A 12,060-nucleotide genomic window follows, 5' to 3' on the forward strand; every position below is an offset into this window, starting at 1 on the left:
ATCTTTCTCTATATTTGCTAACTATGTGTTATGTTTCTTCTTCAAGAAGAAATGTATATGATATGTTTCTTCTTAAAAAAGAAACGTCATTTATCTATAACCTTTGTATATAAAATCTCATGTTTCTTAATCATAAAGAAACACTATTTTTAACTATACCTCTTGTAGGTAAAACTTATCTTTCTTACTCTTGAAGAAATATTATTTAACTATATTCCCATGAATACTTATATTTTCTTAACCATAAAGAAATTATATTTAGTTGTAACATTTGTTTATATAATTTTGTATTTCTTAATTATAAGAAATTTTATTTAATTGTTATAATTTAATCAAGGTCTAGGCTATACCCCTAACTAGGGTCTAAGCGTTTTGGAATAATTAATATTTTATTTGGGCAAAACCCATACCTTGCTTAGGTAATTATTTTCTAGATTCTCGGGCAGCACTTCGACGTTTGCACGTACGTTGAGAATCTTGATCAACAACTCCTCAGCACACAAATCGAGGCAACGTTAGGGAGTCGCTGGGTCGTGCACGTACTTCGAGGCGGAATGTCGGGTTGTCTCGGGTCGACACGGTTTACGAGGTCGTCACGCGTTTCGAGGTCGGCACGCAAAACGAGGTGTGCCGGTCATCGGGATTGTCGGTACGAACTTCGAGGTGTCGTCGGTATATGGTGCGGATTACGAGGTTATAGTTTTCGGGTCGGTGGCACGGAAACCGAGGTAGAGAGAGAAATTTTCTAGAGAGAGAGTGGGGTGGTGTGAATGGAATGAGCCATGAAGGCTCCTATTTATTGCTGAAAACCGGTCCCATCGCGGTACCCGATGGAACCTTTCTTTTTCGTCATCGCGTATCGCGATGACACGCGTTACTCAAAGAGTGCCACGTGTCGCCACGTGGCGGACACGTGTCAATGTCTTAACCACCCTCTGCCACGTGTTGCCACGTGGTGGACACGTGTCATTTTCTAAGACACGCTATTCCATGTGTTGACACGTGGCCTGCCACGTGTCTCGCCGTATGCCACGTGTCGCCTTCGGGTGACACGTGTTGATGTGTCATCAAGGACCATCGCGTACCGCGATGGCCTCTTTGGCTATGCCCATCGCGTATCGCGATTGGTCAATAAATCAAGATTTTTATTTTTAAACCCCTTTAGTTTTACTAACATGTTATTTTTGGATTGAAAATTTGGGGATGTTACATTTTCTTTCGTTTGAACGAGAAAAATGGAACAAAAACATGCTCAATAGAATTATCATTATGATGTTGAAATTTTTAATACGAGTTTAATATGCAAATTTAAGAACTTGGAAATAGATTCAGTGTGGTCTTAACTAGTTTTTTAGAAAATATGTATGGTTTAAATGTATGAGATTCAATTTTCAAATTTGACATATCTAAGATAGTGGCATTTTCGTAAATGTATCTGAATGATTTTAGTAATGAAGAAATATAGTGTATATCGGGTGATCATACGAACTTTTATCACACTTTAAGAAAGATGATAAATTTTTCGAAATTGGGTGGAATGTTTGACCTTGCTCATGTAAGGGTGGAAACCAGAAAGCACACCACTTTTCCTTTGGTTTGTCGAATATTGAAGCTAGCGTTGCTTTTACCGATTGTAATCTCAACCATTGAAATATGTTATTGTTTCGTTTACATTGTATGAAATACGATAAATTTTTTATTGAACAATACACTAAGATTTATGTCTAGATCCGCCATTGACCGGCCTACTAGGTTTCAATTGGTTTGTGAAACTACAATGCCATAAGATCTTCAATCTGGATTTAATGGGCTTTTAAATTAGAGGCAATTTCATATATACTTTTATAAGTATTGAAAATATAATATATATCCACGTAAAATTAAAAATATCATATATGTCCTTAAAAAGTTATTAATATATCATATATACTCAATTTAAGTGTGTTATTTGGGTTCGTTTTTCGGGTTTTGAGTTTTTCTGGTCGGGTTCTTCGGGTTTCAAAGTTTTAAATCTTGGTCCGAATCTCTCACGGGTTTTTCAGGTTCAGGTAATTCGGGTTCGGGTTTTTTCGGATTGGGTTAATTGGGTTTCGAGTATCCTAGAAAACAAAACAAATTTAAAAATTACAATGCTAAAATTAAAACAACATATTATGCTTGCTCTTAAGCAAATAGTCAAATAATAAACCAATGTAACTTCATAAAATAATCAAAAAGAAGAGTAAAACTAACTCGAACCATAATCGTCTTCAATTGGGCGTGATTTGGTTGTTCGATTACAGTTGCATTAGTAGGAAAACATAAATTAACAATAAGCAATCGACCTATAATAGTAGTAATGACAACAATCAATTATGACCGATTTTGATAATGCTAGTGGCTAAGACTAAGCATATTATACCTAAAAAAGTTTATTCGGGTCGACCCAAAACTTATAAATCAAACCCAAGAACCAACCCGAATTACTTCGGTTCGGGTTAGTCTTTTCTCGGATTCGGGTTTTTCGGGTTGGGTTACTTCGGGTTCAGGGACGTATTTTCTCGGGTTGAGTTTCGGGTTTCGGGTAAAAGTGACAGTCCTATCTCAATTCATTAAAAATATTTTTTAATCACCATATTACCATGGTTCTATTAGATGCGATAAAACGTTTACAATGTATACCAGTCGATGCGATAAACCTTCGAAGAATTTACAATTTTGTAGAAGTGACGAGAGACGATTTGGTTGTCGTAAAAAATGAGAAGCGTCGATCAAAATTCAAAATAAAACGTAGGGTATAAACACATTATGTAATGTAAATGGATAGAATGGTATATTCGTCAAATATCATATATGAAATTTAAAATTTTAGAAAAATAAGTGTAAAGTGTCATTTTTTGAATTGCTATTAATGAAGGGGGGGTTTATATATGATAGTTTAACTATTTTGTAAAGGCATATATGAGATTTTAATTATTTTATAAGGCATAAACGATATTTTAAGTTTTGCTTGTGTATATATTTTATATCTAATGTTTGTAAGGATATATTATAATTAAACGCGTAACAAAATTAAACATCAGAGGCTTATTCGTTCAAAAATTTCATTTTGGACTGAATGAGCTATGAAAAATAAACCATAGGAGTGAAATAATAATTTATACCGGGAGTAAAATATAATTTTATACATTTTCGTTGTTTATTTTTATTAATGAAAAATCTTTAGTTTACTTCCTCATCTGGTTTGTGTTTTATAATCATATATAGATGCTAGTTTTGTTTGATGGGTTTGTGCTTTTCACTATTCTTGTTTCTTTTAAGTTTTATATTTATATATTTATTTATATAGCACCTGCTTTGTTTTCTTGTCTAATGGGTTTGAACTTGTTCATTCATATCTAATTCTAGCTTATGCAATGAGGGGTTTAGTGATGTCAGTTTTTATGCTAATAATAAGTGGAGCATTCTCATATGTGTTTTTGAAGACGACGGAGACGGTGAACATTGCCGCCACTCTGAGCTTGGAGTCCATGAACGGGAAGGTGGCAACCATTGCCATGAAGGCAGCGGTGGACGATATCAATTCTGATTCCAACATTTTGCCCGGAAAAAGACTGTCTTTCCGTTCATGATGCAAAAGGAAGTGTGTACCATAGTCTTATTAGTGGTAAGTTTTAATCATGTACATAATTTTAATTTTGAAATCAAAGATATAACAAGGGGCAAATTTATATCAAGATTCTTTAAGGTTTTAGTTTCTGTTTAATGTGTCGGGTTGGTACATTGTATTGATCGATAACACCTATATCTAAATATGTGTTAATTAAACAAGCCGATCAAACACATAGTAGACAAATTTTATATTGAGTTGTGTATTATAGTAACATCATTCGATATCCAATATAAACTTAACTTTGTTAGATATTCAATATTGATAATTATACTTTTTAGCATTGAAGTTCCTGGAGGATGATATAGTAGCAGTCATCGGTCCCTTTAGTTCGATGGCGGCTCATGTACTTTCAAATCTTGCAAATAAACTTCATATCCCGTTTTTGTCATGCTTAGCATTAGACCCCTCACTCTCACCACTTCAATACCCCTATTTCATCCGGACTGCCCCTAATGACCTTTACCAAATGACCGCCATCGCCGAAATGGTTAGGTATTTTGGTTACCGAGAAGTAATCGCCATATATTCAGATAGTGACCAGTTCAGGAACAGCATGTACACATTAGCTGATCAGCTATGGGACAAACGTTGTAAGCTTTCCAACAAAGCACCATTGCCACCCATCTCATTATCTCCCCAAGATGTTCATAACGCATTAGTCAACGTTTGGTCAAAGGAATCTCGTGTTGTTATTGTACACACTTACCCTGATGCGGGTCTTTCGGTTTTGGAAACCGCTAAGAGGCTTGGCATGATGAAAAATGGATATGTTTGGATTGCGTCCACTTGGTTATCAAATATTTTGGATTCCAGTGGTTTTAATTCTAAAATTGCACGGGTTTCACAAGGGGTTCTCACGTTCCGGCCCCACGTACAAGATTCGGGTAAAAAACGAGACTTTGAAAGAAGGTGGGAGAGTTTGAGTAATGGGTCGATCGGGTTGAACCCGTATGGGTTATACGCGTACGATACAGTTTGGATGATTGCACGCGCGCTTGATAAGTTTTTTAACGAAGGCGGCAACATTTCTTTCTCTAATTACTCTCGTGAAACGGGTTCAAAGGGAACAAGACGTTTGAATTTTGCAGCACTTGGTATTTTTGATGGAGGAAAAAAGTTGCTTACCAACTTATTACAAACAAATATGAGTGGGTTAACCGGCCCGGTCAGGTTCAATCCTGACCGGTCCATGATCCACCCTTCTTTTGATATTATCAACGTGGTTGGGAACCAGGTTCGGGTTTTTGGATACTGGTCGAACCACTCTAGGCTATCGGTCCAGTCTCCAGAGACTCTATATGCAAAACCGTTGAACCGATCTTCTCATTGGCATTTAAGAAGTGTTGTGTGGCCCGGGAACACAACCAAAAGGCCCCCGTGGATGGGAGTTTTCAAGTAACGGGAGACCGTTAAGGATTGGAGTTCCGTTAAGAGCATGTTTTAAGGAAACTGTTACACAAGTTAATGGTTCACATGATATTCATGGGTTTAGTGTAGATGTTTTTGTTGCTTCATTAAAGTTGATTCCGTATCCGGTCCCATATGAGTTTGTCATGCTTGGGGATGGTCACAAGAACCCGAACTACACCGAGCTCGTGAATAAAGTTGCAAACAAAGTAAGTAAAGTTTATAGCATACTGCTAGAATCTTTTTTATGAAGTTTGATCAATTTTACGACTTTCGTCAAGAAAAAATTGTCGCAATTGAACCCTTCAGGTTTCCAGTTTTAGTCAATTTAATCAAGATAGATAACTCCGTCTACTTAGAATGTTAAATACGGGCCATTAATACCTTTTTATGTATTTGGATAAAAGTGATAATTATGACCAAACCTCATGGATGAAAAAGTCTTTTGATAAACTTTTACACCTACACCCACCCTAGGCTTCATCATCCGGCCGCCTAACCGAACTAAAATAAAACATGCGGTTTGGTTTTTTTTTTAAACCGAAGATTCGTTTCAGTTTTGGTTTTGCGTGTAATTAAAATAAAAAAAGCTAAACTTATAGATTTACATTATTTAATTTGAATGTAGTTTATAATAATATAATATACAATTTAACCCTATTATTTTAGCATAAATATATAGTGATCAAACAAATTATAAACTAAAAAAAATATGCCTAAATTCAATAATATTTTACCAAAATGAATGTTTGTCAAAAATTCTAAGGCCAAGGTCAAAACTTAAAAGAAAAAAAAAAGAAAACGAATAGAACCCAACTAAGATTGTCTGTTGTGGTTGCTTCATCGTCGCCGCGAGCCACGTCACCGGCGCACATCGCTATGGTCCGCCGCTGCAACAGGGCTTCCGCAAGCCGAGGCGAGCCTGGTCGCGGCTGGTGAAGGGAGAAGAAGGAGAGAGGAAGGGGGGGGGGGGGGGGGGGGATGGAGAAGATGGGGTGCTTTAAGATGTTTGTTTATATTTATATTATTAAAAATCTAGTATTATATTAAGTGTATATTAATTATACTAATACTAATATATTAAAACTAATGTTATTATAAAAATTATCTTTTAATATATATATATATATTCTTGTTTTAAATTAAAAAAGCATAAAATCCGCTGAAGCCACCATTCGTCTGGACCACAACAGGCTCAGGAGGCTTCAACGAGTGTCCAGTTAGCATCAAGTCAGCACTGCATGACACAATATATTATTGGATGAATTTAGAGCTAAACTTCAGCGACAACACACTGTTTAAAAGCCAAAAACGAAAACTTCTCAAAACTCAAAAATCAAAATTTTGGTTTTAATAAAAAATTCAACCAATAAACCCAGCACATCCTGGTGGACTAGTAGTCAGGGAAGACAACCAGAAATGTAGATGATTAGAAGGTTGAGTGCTGAAGGTTAGAGTACGTGTTGGTTTAAAAGTTAATCAAATGTTTTTTTTTTTTTTTTTTCATCCCTAAGATTTAAGATTTGATAATTGTTCAGTTTCATTTATATAGGTAAAAACAGCATAATGTCCTGAGTTAATGTTAAAGCACAGGCGGGGTAAGTATGAAATTTACAACCGTTGAGAAACCGGGAGTATCCAATTGCAAAATAAAAAAAAAGGAACTTTTGAATTAAAGTCGCAAAAATGACCAAAACTCGGGGAGATTTTAACAATTTACTCTAAAATATTATGGGATATTCGCATTTTATTGTGTTCTTTCTAAATATGATAATTGCATTATATACATGTGTTTGATTTTGCTATTGGTGATATTGCAATCATCACTAAACGTACAAAGGTCGTTGACTTCACACTACCTTATATACGGTCAGGTCTAGTTGTAGTGGTTCCCATAAAGAAACGAGACTCAAGTGTTTGGGATTTCTTGCGACCTTTTACTCCACTAATGTGGGCCGTCACCACGAGTTTCTTCATCGTAACTGGAGGTGTTATTTGGATACTTGAATACGAGCGTAATGAAGAATTTCGGGGCAAACTCAAGCGACAGTTACTCACCATCTTCTCGTGAGTAGTTTCGATCTTGATATCGCTTCACGTGTCTGTGTCTTTTTAAAGCGGGCCAGTAAGTAGTCACGGGTCAAAACATGTTGATATTAAAATAGGTAATTTTAAAAACGAAATAAAAAATAAGTATAAAAGCGACCACTATATTTTTAATGGTGGCTAGGAGAGATGCGTTTTTAAAATGCATGAGTTTTAACTTCTAACCCAAAAGCCAATGTGTGATGCTCAATGAACACATCACATGTGTGGGAAAATGAGTTAGTTCACTTTTCGATTGCACTGTTTTTTTAACGAAAATGATATTCATTCATATACTAACAAAATTGATCCAATTATAATAGAGAGATGTGTAAGCGGGCAACAAGATACGCTGCCACCCCTTTTGAATGACATTTGATAGTTTAAATCTTTCCAGTGGCACACTATGGTATCTAAATCTATAAATAATATTTATAGATTGTATTTTAACTCGTTAAGTTTAAACATAAGTATATGTAACATCCCGAAATTTCTAGATTAATATTTAATATAATATTTTCGTTAGGTGAATTAAATGAGTTAGTGGAATAATAATAATACTAAATAAAGAAAAGAATTATGGAATTGGGTAATTAAAATGGATCAAGATAGTGGGATGGGCTTAGAGTCCATGGGCCTTAGTAGTATAAATACCCACCCTAAAACCCTAAATCCTCATTTTCTTTCACCCAAATCTCTACACACTCAAAAAAACACACACACCTACACCATAAACCTTCGGCCGAGAGAAAGAGAGGTGAGATCCGAGCAAGCACACGCGATTCAAGATAGACACAAGATCTAGAGCCCTTAAGCAAGCTAACCGAGACCGAAGAACGCATCGAGGTAAGCCGTTCGCCTTTAAATTTTATGTTTTTAATAAAGTTTAATCGTGAAACTTAGAACAAGATTAGATCGGGTGTAAATAGAACGAAAAGCTGTAAACTTGATACCAAAACGAAACTAATGAAACCATAATCATGTACGGCTCGATTAAAAGGGGACCTTAAACTAGTATTGAACGTTTTAACTTAAAGGTCCAACCTTTACGCGTTTTTGGGCCGAACCTTGTTTAAAAACGGCCATGGGGATGTTCGCGAGACTGATTAACATCATCATTAAGGGTTACGGGTTGAACATGGGTGTTAATGAAGTTAAAATCAAAACCGCCGCCACCTGTTGATAACTTCACCTAAGGGTAACTTCGCCTGAGGTTAACTTCGCCTAAGGTTAACTTCGCTAAGGTTAACTTCACCTGTTGACAACTTCACCTAAGGTTAAATTCGCCTGAGGTTAACTTCGCCTAAGGTTAACTTCGCTAAGGTTAACTTCACCTGTTGATAACTTCACCTAAGGTTAACTTCGCCTGAGGTTAACTTCACCTAAGGTTAACTTCGCCTGAGGTTAACTTCACCTGAGTTTAACTTAGCACTAAGTTGAAATAATCTAATACGATAGGACGAGTATTGATACGTGTAACCTATATACAGTTAGCAGAGCACAGTTAAAGAGAGGAACCACGATAAACGGAGAAAGGAACCGCATTCAGGTGAGTTTCTAGCCCCATTTCCTTGTTATGTTTTCGGGGCTGTGTGCATACTCGATGTGAAGTGTGAATACACTTACCTTAAGTGGTAAGTGTATGCTATAGATGTTATACGAGGTAGCTATTTTATAATGCTTGTCGGTACGTGAACGATCTTCGGATATTGCACGTATCGCCAAGGATAGTAAATTCCAAGTGGTTGTTAGTGTGTATGAATGCTATGATGTGACTTGCTTATTACGTAAATAATGAACTGATATGAAGTGTGATATATGCAGGTAGAGGTAGAGTGTGTTAGAAGTGGCAAGAGTCTAGTAAGGGTGTTAGTGGCATAACATGAGTGCGTGATAGGGAAAGCCTATACGTGCCTTCGTTATTAAGTGGCATAATTTGAGTGCGTGATAGGGAAAGCTTATACGTGCCTTCGTTATTAAGTGGCATAACGTGATTGCGTGATAGGGAAAGCCTATACGTGCCCCTGTTATTAAGTGGCATAACGTGAACACGTGAGAGGGCAAGCCTCTATGTGTTTCCGTAAACAAGTGGCTAAGTGGTTAGGGGCAGTTAAGTGGTTAAGTGGTAAGGTGGACAGGTTAGACAGTGGATTATGTGTCTTCGGATACATACATATTGTATGAAGTGGTTGTATGGTAAGTTGCTTGATTAACTAGAACTCACTCAACGTAGCTGAATTTTAGTATGCACGCAGGTGAGCGAACTAAAGGGCCGGCATGAGGATAGCACATGGCATGGATTGAACGGCTGGCATCTGAAGATGGAAGAAACGATGTGTTAAATATATGTTATGGTTTTAAAGAAAAGATTAAATGTTTGTAATAAACGGTTAAAGTTTAATATTCCGCGAAAGTTTTAATTAACTCTGATTTGTAGAACCGTGTTTATGAGTAAATCCGACGCTAAAGTAGGGCTACCGGGAACGGGGCCTTACAGTATAAGAGATTAAAATAAAGGTGTGTTGGTTTTATTAAGTCCAACTATTATCTTTGATCGATGGTGTCCAACTAACGAATTGGCTGATAATATTCCCACATTTCATCATATTTGTTCCAAACGGTCCGCGATTAACAGAATTCTAACACCGCTAGTTGCAAGTCGTCGGAAAAACATATTTGGCCGCGAAACTCACATTTTTTTCAAACTCAACATTTTCATCACAAACATCTTTGTAACCTTGGATCGGACCTCCAGGAACCTTTTCTACTAAAACCCCCAAATTTTTAAGTTCGTTGAACCCTAAAACCATCGTCGAAATTGATTGATGGTGCTCAAATGGTGGTGGCTGTGTACATGTTGAGTTTTCCGGCAAAGAAATGTGACTTTTCCAACCAAAAGCGTTTTTCCGGGACCTGCAAGTAACAACGTTACGATTCTGTTAGTCGCGGACCATTGGGAACAAATACGTTAAATAGAAGATGAGACTGTCAACAGTTAGTTCGCTAGTTGAGAACGACAACGAACAAAAGATGATAACTAGGATTAATAAAAACCAATGCACCTAAAATAAATAAATACAAAAAGAAGCTCTAGTACCACCAAAGAATTTTGTATGTATAACCAAAAGAAGTATTTTAACCTTTATGTGTAAAGGCAGTGTATGCATAAACTACAAAGTAATCTATGCAGGAATTCATAACTCAAATGTGCACATCAAACTGCACCATGCATATCAAAAATCATGCGCTCTTGATGTGTGCATTTTAAAACCAACTGTCAAGTGGTGTTGAAGGTGGTTTGCTGTGCTAGCCCATATAAACACATTTTAAGTTAGCATGTTTTATACGAGTGGTTTCTTTTGACCCAATGTATAATTTGAGTATACCAAAATTGATTTGTTGTGTGATTCGATAACCGTCTTTGTGTGATTTGTTTATTGTCTATTTTGAGTACGTACTTATACAATGTGCTAATGTGTTAAGTTTGATTACAAGTCTTGTTCTTGATGTTTCGTAGGTTTACCTCATCAACGTTGGTTAACTCATACGGTAAGCATCGAACCTCTGTTCTATTCGGTTGACTTATCAACGGGAAATAATAGATGATACTGAAATTTGCAGAGGGAAACATCATGAGCACCCTTGGTCGAGTGGTTCTCTTAACATGGTTCTTTCTAGTTCTAATTATTAACTCAAGTTACACTGCTAGCCTCACATCCATTCTAACCATTCAACAACTTTCATCTCCAATCCGGGGAATCGATTCGTTGATCTCTACCAATGAACCAATTGGGTTTCAAGTAGGATCGTTTGTTGAGAATTATTTGATTGAAGAACTCAGCATACCAAAATCAAGACTTGTGCCTCTCGGTTCCCCACAAGAGTATGCTGAAAAACTCAAGGCAGGAATAGTTGCTGCCATTGTTGATGAGAGACCCTATATGGATCTTTTCCTTTCACATAACTGTGGGTTTAAAGTTGTCGGTGAAGAGTTCACCGCAAGCGGTTGGGGATTTGTAAGTATATATATTCACATATTTGACTTTTAATGGAGTTCAATTCTTCATTGTGAATAAGAACCAAAAGCTACATTGCATTATAGTTCATAACTATAATGCGCATCATGTAGCTTTCGAATTTAAATGTACCAAGGCTTACCGTATTTAAAAGTATAGATTATTTGACTGTTTTGTCAGGCATTTCCGAGGGACTCCCCATTGGCCATTGACATGTCAACTGCCATACAAACATTGTCCGGAAATGGTGAGCTTGAAAAGATTCAGGATCACTAGCTCGAGAGGAAAACTTGCGACCCGGGAGAGTCAGAACAAATTCAACTACAAGGCTTGGGGGGTCTCTTTCTCATATTTGGAGTTACTTGTGCTCTAGCCCTCCTTATATACTTTGGCAAGATCTTTCGCAAGTTTAGAAAACACAATTCTGACCTACGAATCGGGCCCCACTTGTTGCGTGAGTTTTTATCCTTTGTAGATGAGAAAGAAGAGGTATCGAAGAACAAGCTAAAGAGAGAGAGGGAGATGTCCATGTCTCAAGTCCAGAGTAGATAAGTTGACTCGGTCAAAGGATGACGATGAGAGTAAATTGTGAATAAGTTTTCTAACCTAAATGTCTATTGTCTAGTGTAACGAAACCATATTTTGTATGTTCATATTCCAGTTCTTGTAATTTGGCTAAATGAATAAATTGTAAAGTATTGGCTTGTGATAGCATTTCCAAGAAACAAGACTTGTGTATCTTTGACGTCCATTACTGATACAATTAAAACTTTGGTCAATATGTCTAGAATCTGGCGGTTGGCTTTGACTTTCATTGACCATATTATAGACATCAGATTTCATCATTCTTGGAACTCCACCTTCTCCAAGATCTTGACGTAAGTTATTTGAGGTTCTATA

The 12,060-nt window shown here is 36.7% G+C and overlaps 1 pseudogene; it reads left to right on the forward strand.

Annotated features, from left to right (window-relative positions):
- The first annotated feature begins 3,251 nt into the window (after window positions 1-3,251).
- LOC143634511 (glutamate receptor 3.2-like) lies at window positions 3,252-12,060 on the forward strand (annotated as a pseudogene).

The sequence above is a fragment of the Bidens hawaiensis genome, unplaced genomic scaffold (assembly GCF_021521415.1).
Source record: "Bidens hawaiensis isolate Kalapana, Puna unplaced genomic scaffold, B.hawaiensis_p1.1 tig00000512_1, whole genome shotgun sequence".
NCBI classification, from domain to species: Eukaryota; Viridiplantae; Streptophyta; class Magnoliopsida; order Asterales; family Asteraceae; genus Bidens; species Bidens hawaiensis.